Here is a 14,180-nt window from a genome sequence, read left to right on the forward strand (position 1 = left end):
TATATGATGTTATAAAAGTGTCAAATTCCTAAAAGCTGTGAACAACAAAAAAGTGGTGAAAATGTTATCATGTTCTTTACTTTTGCATTTTATAAATAGATGTGTCTGTTGCAAAAAAAAAGAACATTTCCTATGCATGTCTGTTCTCATAGACACAGTTTACAGTTTGCAAACTTTAGGTACAAATGGTTTACTGTAATGCCTTAAGCACCTCACGGCCCGGCTTAGAACACCGCTAAAAATAACCACATAAAATATCACAATACAATTTTTGCTGTTGCCAATGTGTTTTAAATTCTAACAGTTCTGAAAAATTCTAACATTCTAAATATTGCTCAACCCTTTTACCATGGTGTCAGCAAATATTAGGGCAAATTCTTGTGCGAATATAAAAAATAATACCGACTCTCATGCAGATGCCAGATGTAATTTAGTTTTCCAAGTTCAGTTAGCTTTTGCAACCTAGCAAGCTACATAGGCCTCACCAATTTATTACTATTTATTATACCATAAGGCCTGTAGATGAGGGTAAAGAGCTATGGCAAAGCTGGTCAAGTTGTTAAAGAACAAACACTATCATGAAGATTAGGATAGCTAAGGTTCTGTTTTTTTCCAGTAGTAACATATGCTTGTTGGAATCTAAATAAGGGTAAGAGTAGAACAATTAATGCTTGGACTTTGGAAAATTAATGTCATTTTCCTGGGCTGAAAGATCTATTCAGTTGATACTTAAAGCAATATGCCCACATATAATCCCTAATCATGAATTTGCATACAATAAAAACTAGGTAAAGTTCTAGGGCCACATAATGCAAGGACAAAACTCAATGGAAGACTTCAATGAAAGACTAAAATGGATAGGCAACATTTGTTAATATAAAAGTATGCTTAGGCAAAGCTTGAAGAAACAGTGGCTGACTCTTTCCAGACCATACAAATAAACCCAAACATAGAATAAAAAAAAATAGTTACAATATATTCTAGTTTATTCGACCTTATTTCCAATTAATGAGGCATTTCATTGAAATCCTGGGAAAGCTGAGGCTTCTGCTAAATGGAGTTACCTGTAGGTCTGCTTTGACGTTTATCTCCAAACTTATAAGGCTGCCTCTGCCACCCGTATTATTATTTTCTCATTTAGATCATCAACCTATAATGTAGCACTGTACAAAATCAAATGTCATGTCACTAATTGTTCCTCTTAAAACTTAAAAACCTTAAAACCTAATGTAAAATTAGAGGATCAATGTTATAATTGTAGAGAGGTCTGGAGAGTTGTACCAAGAGGCTCATTGCCAGACAAATGTATTTAATTTTGACAGACAAGGGAAGATTGAGCTTTGGTTACGTTTCTCTTGCTTTCAGGTCTGGATAAACAAAAATACAAATCCATGGTGGACAAAACATTTCCTATATTTTTCCTGTGTATTTAAATTTCTGCCTGGAGTTCAGTTAAACATTTATTTCAAAGGCCTCATATAAGAGAATAACGTGTAGGTTTTAAAAATTTATAAAATCATTGCAGTCATGCTTGCGGCCTTGCCATGTGTCATTAGACCTCAAACTATGCAAGCACCATCAGATGGGATGACAGGCAGCCGCAGCTAAAGGACACACTGGCAACCTTTGGAGATATCCTAGGGTTTCATGAAACACTGGTTGAGAATGGCTGTTCCAGAAGGTTCTGGTAAAATTTTATGACAATGTACCTGACAACAGGTAACCGCACCAAAAAATGTAAGTTCACCCTATTGTGTTTTTTACACACTTTATCAAAGTGAAAAAACAAATAAAACTCATAGCTACAGACAGCCATCACAAAGCTGGGACTTCCCTGAATCCTGATTGTTCCAATATTTCTGTTTCATCTGCGCACACATTTGTTCATCGATTGCACAAGTCATCTATAGTCAGTGGTAGAATAGGCAAATTAATTGCAGGTTTCTTTCTGCTTGGCTGCTGTGAGTTACAAAGCACCAATGCTCTTTGGAATAATGCCATACACAAGATCAAATAACTTGCTTAATCCAATGATGAGTATGAAATCCAGTCAAAATAAATATGACCAGTCAATTTAGACAATACCAGGCTGTGTGCACTCAACGTTTTTCTTGTTTTAACTGTAATCTGAAGCAGCATCTACATGAAGATTACAAAGCAGTTCCTTGCAGAAATAGGAACATTTCTAACATTTTCATATGTGGGTGGTGGAGTGGAATAAAACTGTAAAGTATGTGAAGCTAACTGATTTTTTAAACTCATAAAGTTTGTAAATTTTGGTATTTTCCAGTTTTTGGATGGTTACTACATACATACTTATCTGTTAATTCTTGGCCAGTCTGACCGATCCTCTAAAACCAACACACATACAATTAATTGATAATCATTGTTAGCACATCAAAGAAATGGTCCGATTTCATAACTTTCCACTGTGGTCTTTAGTATTTTTGTGGAGCTTTTTTATTGATTTAAAACATAACATGGTTGTTGGAAAATCTGAGAAAAAGGACACCAGACAGATGGAAAGTCACTGTTGAGCTGTATAATATGGCTCCAGAGAAAAATAAAAGGAAGCTGAAAATATATTGTCTCAGAAAGAAGTGAGGCCCTCTTCTCTCAGGGAGCTGCACAGCTAACTTGTTAATTATGTTCTACTGCCTTCCAGGATAATGGAAAGTTTGTATTCCCAGTCACTGGCTGATTGTTCACCTGAGCTCTAGCTATGTACACTTTACACAATTTTCATTTCTTTCCACATTCAGGGTTACCGTATCAAGTGGATATAAACAGCTGCTAAGGTATGATGACTACACTTACTTGGTTAAGTAGATGTAAACGCAAACTAATTGATATTTAGCGTGCAAAGCCCACATGTACCCCAAAAAACTACTTTATTAACCTTTTTTATCCTATGTTACATTTCAGTGCTACTTTTATCCTATGGCCACCTCATGTCTACACGTACTCCTGTAATAGCTGCATTGCATTTTTCAGCACAGGTTTTCTGATACTAGCAACAGCAGACCATGGCTGCATAAAGTATGTTAGAATGGCCAACATTGGACATGTGGCGGGGCAAAAACACAGAAGCACAACTGGGAGGCTGGAACTGAGTGTTGTCAACAGGTAGTGTTTGTTCAAGAACCTTTATGGCAGGATTACCAGGTATTATTTTAATGTAAACTGCAGATTTCAAAATTTTGATCATTACTTTAGAAATTATATGTTACATGTACCTTTTTTAAGATTTTAGTTATTGTCTATACTTTAATATAGCCGGGACTTTATTCTAATCCTATGTAACAACATGAAAGTCTAAGTGAAGCTGAAAAGAAACATAAATGCAGAGTCTGTATAAATACACAAGTCTTATAGACACCATTAAAGGAGTTGTGACACCCATAAAAAGAAAGGCTCAATAAGCTTGGTTTACATGGCATGTCTTTCCTTTTATTATCCAATTGATTATTACAGACATAGGTCAATATTGAGTATCTTCTCCTATGTAGATAAAAAAATTATTTCCAAATTTAATAGGAATATTTGCTAAGCTTACCGAGAATGATGTTCAGGGAGAGGAATATGCACTCTCTACCTCTCTTTAAAAAACAGGAAAGTTCCATAAGCGTCCAAACACAGGATGGTCTAAAAAATACACTTAAACCACAAATAAACTTAACCATTTAAACATAATGGGTAGGCAGGTTCTCTTTTGCACACATTGGAGTAATTATGACTAGGCACAGTACCCAGAACTGAAGATGTCTGCCTAAATACCACCCCAGTTATCCTCATACTGAAATAGTCCTAGGTGCTTCTGTTCTGGAAACTTTACAAACACTTTTATCTATGGTATGCTGAAACTGTTCAAAATGAGAGCCAATGAAGGGTTCATCTGTGAGTTTAAAGTAAATATATAGAACAGTTCTGCATATGGAAATAGAACCACATTAGCTGTTATTGCATTTCAGTGACCTTAACATTTAACTCGCGCAGGCTGCATGGAATGGTAAATTTAACACTATTCTTAGGTCATATCATGCACAGAGGACTTAAATCTGGTAATATTTTTCATGTCTGGCTCATTCATTGCCTCCTCACCAACATGCTAATGATAATTTAATATAAAGCCTTTTTGTAATATATTATTTTGGAACCTATGAGATTACTTTGTGTGCTTCACTGAGCAGTGCATTTGAATCATGGCTGGTGGAAAAGAACAACATGGTGCCACGGATTCTGTAAATATCCCATCACCCTGTTTAATGCAGACTGTCCTATGTAAGACACACATGTGATGCTGAGACTCCATGATACAAAGGATAGAAATCTAATGAATAAAAGGAACAGGACAGGGACAGACGTGCTGGGAATGTTGGTGAGGCTGGGCATACACAAGCCAAAAAATTCAGGTGTGCTCAGATTTGTTGCAGCTACTAATGTGCAGTGTTATAAGCTGACTCTATGTTGTGAAATCAGAAAACAATTTCATTACAGGGGATAACCCTGTTCAACACTGTTGACACTATATAAATACAGTTTAATATTAATTAATAAAGGTAAAGCTGTTGTTTCTGTCAATTAACTGGATATTGTGAATTATTAATTTCACTTCACCCTACTGTAGAGTTTTATTAATAAGGCAGCTCATAATTAGAGTACTGCGTAATATATTGGCTCTGTATAAATACTGTTTATTATTAATAATAATACTGTTAATAATTATATTGGTAATATTAATTTTTTAATTATAAAATTGTATTGTAGTGATAATATAATGATCAATATTCATTGTGTCTGCTCACATTTTTTTTTATTTAAACTCACTTTTTCCAGTTATTTCTTCGGCATCCTTACCTGTTTTTTTTCCAGGATCTGGATCTTTGGTCATCTTGACTGGCCAGACAGGAATGGCATAACGTCTGTGCATGTTTACAGGAGTTCATTTATTTCTAGTAGCCAGGTATGCCAGGATCTAACTTTAACCTTAATCTAACCTTAACCTTAATCTGTTCCATTAAAGCTATATTCCAGGCAATCATCTACATACACACATTTAATACCTATAAAGGAATTGAGTTCCCTCTAAAATAATTTATAATTGATGAACAGATATCATATAGATGGTGACTGTACTGCTCAAAACTATTTTCCCTTGGGACTCTGCCTTGAATTTTGAGAACAGGGGCAGGTGGTAGATGTCATCACTACCAATGCAACAGCTTTCCAATGAAACAGACTGATTCACAGATGGGAGTTAGAATTATCAGGATTAACAGGTCAAGCAGACACATGAATTGAATGACAGGTATTTTCATGCTTGTTAAGCACAATTAATTAGACTGATATCCACAGCCTGGCCATAGTGTCATGTTAAGAAATATAACTACAGCCAACAGATTGGACAATGAAGAAGCAGCGACTTAATGACACATTAACAGCTCTGCTCTTTCCTTCTGTCAACACATAAGCCAGGTATGCATGTAGCATCCAAAATGTATTAGCCACCCTTCTCTACAGGTAAACTTCATTAGAAAAGGGTTCCCTATTCTGTTTTTCTATTCTCATGGAACCTATGTATTATATAAACATAATAAATGTATTTTAACTTTATCTAATCCTTTGGAATAGTGTGACATTCTGGAGAACTGTTAAGCTTCGGGGGTTTTTTTTTGTTGGCCTGGATCTCTGTCGAAAAGTGTGACAGTGGGAAAAAATTTGTCTTGAAAAGTCAAGGATGATGTTTACTTTTCACCCATAGTTATGTTTTTTTGGGTCTTAGATCCCTCAGTTCATTTCCTGTTTTCCTGTTGTCATATCAAATCACCGGTCTGTGGAGTGAAATCCAGGTGCCCAATGCAATCCTGATCTCACACCCAAAGTTTTTTGGGTTTGGGATGGAAGGTGCAAAGTTTGACTTTTCTTTTGCATGACAATGTCTAGAATGTTCAGCATTAGGCTGTGTCAACCTGGTAGACAGGGATTAGCACTGTAGTAAACAGCCCAGAAACATTTTTTTTTTTTTTACTAAGGACTCATCCAAAAGAACTAAAGAAAACCACTACCTTAAAGCTAGGAAATGTAGCACAAAAGTTACTAATATCAGGAATATCGTGGAGCAAAGCCACTGAGGCTTAAAGAAATAAATTCCAAGAGCTCACTGTCTATGATGTAGACATAAGCAGTACTGCTTTATTTTTTCCTAATTGTGTAGGAACTTTGTTACTTCTCTTCTACCAAGACTATTGGGTCTAAGTCAATGCTAGGAACAAAGCAATGTATGATGTGAAGTTACTTCTAACAGTTTTCTGAAAGTAGTTGGAACAAATAAAAAAAATCATCATAATATGATTGGGTCATAAATGAAATATGACTGGTTAGCATCTGGACTCCCTTATCCTGATAAGCGCCAACATAAGAAAGACATATTTACATATATATTTAGGTCACTGCAGCACTTATTGACATAATCTTCAACTTTTAGAATCTAAATTATTTATTTGTAATGCTCAGGAGGAGAATTAAGAAAAGGGGAGGAGATCAGCCTAATCTTGCAAGACAGTACATCTACAGTTAGGCAGAAAGTCCTAATCCTATATCCACCTCCAGACTGCCAAGTGCTCAGTAAAATTCCAGTAGGGGTCTGCTAAGGTCATCCCTCTAATCATTTTGCTTTTTCTCTCCAGCATTTTACTTGTGAACATATTTGCATGGCACACATCTGACTGGCACCCAGTGTTCCCTGTATTTTCTTCTTTGTAATGGTAGATTGCAAAATGCTTTTTCTAAGTCAAAGGTTCAAAACATTTACTGTCCATCAAACACAGGTGTAAACAGCATGCTGCACAAAATCACAGCAATACTTTGTTTAGGTTCCGTTGGCAGCACACACTGACCCAGGTATCACATAACACAAACAACTGATAACAATGTGATGCATTTACAGTAAAAGTGCTTTACAAGATGCTACGCTGACAGCAAAAATGACAAGGTAGTGTTATAAGAGCTAGGTCAGACCCTGTTTAAAATATTTTTAGTGTGATATATAATATTAAACTTTGACCTAAATGGCTGTGCTGCTTAGTATTTCAAGCAATAACTCGTTCCTTTGTATTTTTACACTGGAGTTGCAGCATTTATGGGCACCACAGTGGCTCAGAGGTTAGCACTATGGCCATTGCAACGCTGGGTTGCAAAGATGGTAGAACAGGGTTACACATTTCTTTGGAGGTAAAACAATGCATATATATCAAGGGTGGCTTGATAACACCCCCCCACAAAATAGCTTTATGACACCCCCCCATGAATGGCTTGATGACACACCCCCAATAGGTGGCTTTATTACACACACTCAATGGGTGGCTTTATAACACACCCCTTGGGATTGCTTGATAACACCCCCCCCAGGGGAGGCTTATTTACACACACCCAATGGGCGGCTTTATAACACACCCCTTGGGGTGGCTTGCTGACAACCCCCCCTCAAGAGGAGGCTTGCTGACACACACCCAATGGGTGGATTTATGACACACCCCATGGGGAGGCCTGATGCCCCGAATTGATGACACACCCCATGGGGAAGCCTGATGCCCTGGATTTATGAAACACCCCATGGGGAGGCCTGATGCCCTGGCATCATTCAACCTGGATGAGGTCCAGTGGTAGATGTTTAGAGCAGTAAGTCTGTAAAGGACAACACTAGAGATAGGGTAAGTATTGTAGCTGAAGCTACTTGTGTGTTCTGACTTATACATTCTTAATTTATTTAGTTTTAAAAGCTTGAGTTGGGCTTCAAATGTTACACATATTCGGTTCCAAATATCGTCAAATATCTTTGTTCCCTTCTGTTGCTGAACTGGTGTTTAAACTGTTGTATTTTATCGTTTGAAATATTTCTGCACCACTGAGCTAGATAAGGTTGTTTAAAGGAAAATGCATTTTCCAAATATTCAAAATATTTTCTCCTGCACAGAAAACACACTCAAGGGAAATTCTACAATTGTTAATTTTAAGTTTTGTAATAAAAACAATTCTCAATTTACTGTAATTCTCTTGGAGGCACAGTGTCACTTTCCATTAGTCTCTGAGAGATTGTCGTTTGCTGATACTGGCAAAAGTAGTCAGCATTGATTAGGCAACATACTGTGGAATAGCTTAGCAGTTGAGCAAGAATACCAAGTGCTGAGCATTCTTGTAACAAATATACGTCCAATAAGTGTAGACGTAAAATTAAATGACTAGGACAGGGTGCTGATAACATGCCTGAGCACTGAGTATTTATCTAGCTTCATTATGACAATGACTACAAAACTAATATACACTGAAAAACATCTGATGATTAATAAAAATCACCAATAATACTTACATTTATTAATGTCACAATCTGTTTCTTACTCTCCCTCTCTCTTTATGTTTATGTGCACATGCAGAGTGAAAACATGGTGAAACATCTGCCTGTCTAGCAGCAATGTATACCATCCAGACCCAGCACAGTCTTCATTTCATCTTAGCCATGGGAATCTTACAATAGTAGTTTTCAGCACAGAGCAGCCACAGAAGAATGTTCAGTTCCCTACACGAAGTTAACAACTTACTGACTTTTGGTTTGTATGTGCAGTACCCCAGTTTCCCAACATCTGGTGTGGTCTGTATGTATCTGTAGTAAGATCAAACTTCCCCCAGAGTGACGTCTGCAGGTAGGGAGCTTTTCTAAAATAATGAACCCTACTTTTTTTATCCATCAAAAAATAAATAAACTGGTCAATTTTAAAATGTTGTCGGTCTTTGCTGGGGTCTCTATCCCTCCATAAAGCCCGCAACCACTTAATTGTACTCTGATCTGACATAAAATAGCTAATTAAACCTACTAATTAATCATTTCAATTAACACACAAGTTGTTTTTTTGCAAAGTTCATTAAATAAAATCTCTCCCAATTCAACCATCTTTAGAAATGACCACATATGATCCTTACATTACAGCCTCCAGGAAACTGGTCCACCCACAATACATAAGTAGTTATTTGGTTTACATAGAATTCAGGTTTACCACCTGGGCGTTACACTGATGTCTAGATTTCTGTACCAAAAGCGTTACAGGTTTTCATGAGATCGACGCTGGGGGACGACGCTGGAACACGGACACGACGCTGGATGAGCACAGCGGGACCAGGTAAGTGGGGAGTGAGAAAAGTACGAGGTTATCGATAATTGCAACTTTTTTTAATACGAAAAAGTACGGGCTTAACGGTTGGGAGGTTAAGGGAAATGAAGATGCTTTTGAAAATGTAGCACATCTCAGAGTACGGATTGGTTTATTTGCTGACTGGAACCATTCTTTAAAAACACACATATAAATATCCTCATTCTGTCATGTTCCAATGTCTTCCAAGCACTGTGACTGTCCATACTTTTTTAAAGTAAAGGAATCTACAGTGCTGCACCATTCTGTTTACAAACATTAAAGGGAAGGCAATAAAGCAAATAAAACAACATTAAAAAGGATTTACTCAAACACAAAGCACGACCTTATTCCTAATATCTGCTATTACAAATGGCACAAAGATAAACTCATTACAGCGTAATTAATTTTCAGTTTATCTTGCATTTGCCAAGACATGTTGAAGTTATTACAGAGAGACATTAATTTAGAGACAGACCTTGAAAATATATTTAGCATGTATTAGCACTAACCAGCCTAATTAATCTTTAACATTCGCTTGCTTTTTTTTTCATCCTTCTAAAATAATGTATGGTGTGATAATGGATAGTGCTGTTCAGATTTACATGACTTTCATGTGTGCTTGACTCTTCTTTTATTTTACTTTAATTTTCTTCTATAAAAGACAGGAGTAATATTCACATTCTAGGCAAACAGTGCGGTACATGGTTGAAACACATATATGTCACACCAGTTAAAGAGACTGTCACTCTTGTCTCATTGGGGCAAAATAGCAGTGCCTGTTAACATATAACCCACCTTTTCACATTTTTATACTAGTCATATTCCTTTGCGCCTACCCATTACAACATTACTGTCTTTGCTCTGGCACCTTCTTGTTCATGTAGTTTGAAGGGAGATGACAACATGTTCCCCCACTTTTAGGGTTTAGGCCTGGTGATTGGCTAATCGGGTCATAATGCTTTTGCATCTTTATCTGTACATTATTTCATGTACAGTGCTGCATAATATGTTGTTGCTATATAAATACTGTTTAATGATAATAATAATATTAATAATAATAATAATAATAATGATAATGGGAGACAACAAGTGCCTTTTCATACATGGAAGCCCTGCTCCCTAACTCTATGGCTATGGCAGTGCAAAAAAGAAGTATAAATGCATCACTTGGCAAGAATAACTGCTGGGGTTATCAACAGACCTTGTCACCTTTGTCCTCTATAACAGGGGTCCCCAACTCCCAGCTGTCTGTTAAGTGGGCCGCAAGAGCACGGAGACCAGCGTTGGTCTGCGGCTCTGGCCGGAGCACCCCCCAGCGAGTTAAGGAGAAGGACCCCACTTAGGAGGGCGCCCGGGCCGTGGCCCATGTCCACCGTACGGATCACAGGCTCAGGACGGGGGGTGGGTTGTGTCTCTGCACACAACCCGCCCACTCTCCCATCACAGGCTCAGACCTGCGATGGTAAAGTGGATGGGTTCTGACATGATGACGTCACTTGAGGGGAAGTTTCCTCCCCTTTGAATGACACAGGACTCCGGACTGAAAGTCTGTAGATTCAGTGGTCCGCGAGCTCCAAAAGTTGGGGACCACTGCTTTATGAGTAAAGTAACAGTGTCTCGACTTATCTGTCCACCGTCTCTTTCTGAACAATGCAGGAGAAACACACAAATATCAAGACAGATTATAGATATCCAAGTTGTATGAAAAAAATATACATTTCATTATTTCAAAATAAATATAGAATTGCTTTATACTATGTTCCATCAGAATGGAATTCAACTGCAAAGATAATCAGTTGCCATATCAACGTTAGCAAATTATCACGTGGCAGAGGTATAAAAGGTTCAGCTATCTTTCACATTACTATAGTACACTATACTACACACTTTACTATAGTCATATACATATATAGGTCGTATTGGAAAGGGATTTAATTATCGCCGGAGGGGAGGCTTTATAGGCTTTCCTAAAATAACCTGAAGTATATATTACCATATTTTATTCATTGATTTCTTAAGAGTTTGTTAAATGCTAAAACCCTGCAGGTTCATTTTTAACAAAGACTTATCTCCAGTTATCTAAGAATGTATAATTTTCAGTTCTCAGGGTACGCACAAGTTAAAATTAACTACTTGTTTTTTTTACCAAAGGAGGTTAGTGAGACAAGTTTTTTACAATGACTTATATGTAGATCATGTTGATTGATGCAATACTGTTATAAAAAGTAGGTGGAAATAGGCATTTGGTGTTGTTACTGAAGACACCTTTACCACTTCAGTCCTGGGAATTACGGAGAATGTCGTATGGCATATCTGTGTGCCAAAGAGGACCAGTGCAGTGAAAGTGAAGGGTAATTGGCACACATTGTTCTGTTAAGATGCTAATAACAAATACAGCTGTTCTTTTATCAGTAAGGTTTAGGTTTGAAAAATGTGCAATTGATCACTGAGGAGGTAAAGGGACAGAAATCACTGGTACAGTATAATTCTACAACATGAAACTCTTGGGGTCAAAGCAGGTAAATTGATTCACCCAGCACAGGAAAATCCAAACAACCATTATCAAGGCATGTGGTATCATTAAACTAAAAAGTGATCTGCGCTTTTCAAATAAGATCAGTTAAAATCATTTTTAAAGTTGTCAGTTAAATCTTAACCTTTTGTCTGCCCCCGTAGTGCATCTGAAATCCATTTAATGCTCAGGCACAAAGGTTGAATGGTGATACACATAGGATTTATTGAAACCAACAGGGATGAGCATTCAGACTGGGTGTCAAAATGTGAAGTCCACTCAGGGGATTAGGTGAAGGGAAAGGGGTGAAAGCAGTGTGGAAATATCACCTCTGGTTTTATCTCTCCTCTGGGTTTTAGCTTTTCTACATGGACGCATAAGACACTGAGCAGACCCAAATTAAGCTTCCTAGAAGTGATGACTACATGCTGAAAGAACCAGGACACTGAAAAAAAGAAGTCATGTATACATCTTTTGTAATTATTTTTTGTTCAGCCATAAAACTAAATATCTTTGCTATTTTGCCTTCTTTTTCCTAGGATGATGAATATGCCCAAAACTGAAAATCCTCATTCTGGACAGTGCAATGAGAGGACATTTACCACAACCCAGTGTACTAGAAAAAGCTGTAGGTCCTGACTTTACTCTTTGGCCCTGGGCTTACTCTTTAAACCCTGATTTATTAAAGCTCTCAAAAGCTGGAGAGAATACACTTTCATCAGTGAAGCTGGGTGATCCAGCAAACCTGGAATGGATCTGGTCCAGGATTCAAAACTTTTGCTGGCTAATAGCAAATGATTTTAAAATTCCTTTTCATGTTTTCAGGATCACCCAGCTTCACTTCTGAAAGTGTATTCTCCCAAGCTTTGGAGAGCTTTAGTAAATCAGGGCAAATATATCTATTTCAACACTGTAAACATTCTTTTAAAGTAGGACAGACATTTTCAATGCCCTGTGTAAAATATACTTCAATCTACTTTAGACGCTTTCTTGTTATGTATACAATTGCTGCAATTATGTATAATCAGTGAATACTTTGTATATGAATGAAATGATTACTGATAAATCTTGTGGGTCAGTCAATCAACAATAATATGGAATAAGATTCCCATTGCCTGAGTACAGTCCAGGTACAATTAGAACTTCTAATGGAGGGCCATCATATTATCTAACAAAAGACTATTGTGAGACCAGAAGGAAAGGAGCTTCTCACAATGGTTTTGGAAAAACCAGGCAATTAATTGGAAAATCAATAAGGAACATCAGAAATGGTTGTAGAATGAGCATTAACTTTCTGTGATTAAAGAAAAGATGGCTTCATATTACAAGCTTTTTTTTGAACATTCATAATAACCATAGAGGAGGGTATAGAATGCCTTCATAGAAAAATGTTTATGTATTTTGTTTTAAAATGAACCTATAATGCCTAACCAGTTTGGGCCTTGATGTCTATGTGAAACAGTCCACATGGGCAATTTGCAGAGGTTCAACATTAAATACCATTTACTATTTGTGTGCTTTGTGTCCCTGTATAAGGTCATTGTATAAGATAGAGTATGCAGGTCCCTTGGAGGTTTCACAAGGCTCTCTGTATCTGAAGTACCGTTTGGCTATCTGTTTCCTTTGTGTTCAAGCAACTGGATCATCCAGGAGCTGCAATATTTCTTCTGGTATTTTTATAGCATCAACACTGAGCAGCATGAAGACAAAGTGGGGAAAGAATTCCCAGCATACAAACCATTTTACATGCTCCCAAACTTTATAAAAAAAACAGCAGGATTCCTTCTCTTTGGGCTCTTGATTAGTGGATAATAAAGTCCAATTTTAGTTCTGCATATAAATGACGTAGCATGTTGTCTCCAACAAAACATTTTTATGTTTGCAAGAATAATGATAACAAAGGATGGTTTGGGCCTAGGGTGTAAATAATTGTTTATGTTTTCCTAAGGCAAGACCTCTAAATACATCAACACTTCAGCAAACACATAGGGCAACAGAAAACATACATGGAATAATCAAGTCAAACTAAGAAGCTGGATTTCTGCTAGAAAGTGCTAAAGGTATTGGGAGGCCTGAGAAGGTAAAGAGGTAAAATTTTTATCCTATCTACAAACATAACAAATTGAGGTCTTGGATACATTTTAAAGCAGTGTTTCTTGACCTTTTTAACATGGGGGAACTCCTTGAAATAACTTCCACAGTCTTCAGGGAACCTCTGGTATAATTACTATGTCCACTGCTCAAAGTATGATATTGCTAACCATTGGGAAGAATATAACCCTGTAACCCTTACAGTTCCATGGAACCCTGGTTGAGAAACACCAAAGTTTATGTTTTGACCAAAAAACATGCACATTTTCCCATGTTTTGTTTCTTACATATATATATATATATATATATATATATATATATATAGTAACATACATGTTCATCTGTCAGAAACCCAGTATTCCCCATACAGTGCCTTTGCTGCTCTGAAATCCCAA

General features: G+C 37.0%; 1 protein-coding gene across 1 annotated transcript in view; it reads right to left on the bottom strand.

Moving 5' to 3' along the window:
- TUSC3 (tumor suppressor candidate 3) overlaps positions 1-14,180 on the bottom strand; it is a 139,101-nt gene that overhangs the window by 79,393 nt on the left and 45,528 nt on the right. The gene's annotated exons all lie outside the window — the stretch shown is intronic.

This window comes from Pyxicephalus adspersus, chromosome 3 (genome assembly GCF_032062135.1).
Source record: "Pyxicephalus adspersus chromosome 3, UCB_Pads_2.0, whole genome shotgun sequence".
NCBI lineage: Eukaryota > Metazoa > Chordata > Amphibia > Anura > Pyxicephalidae > Pyxicephalus > Pyxicephalus adspersus.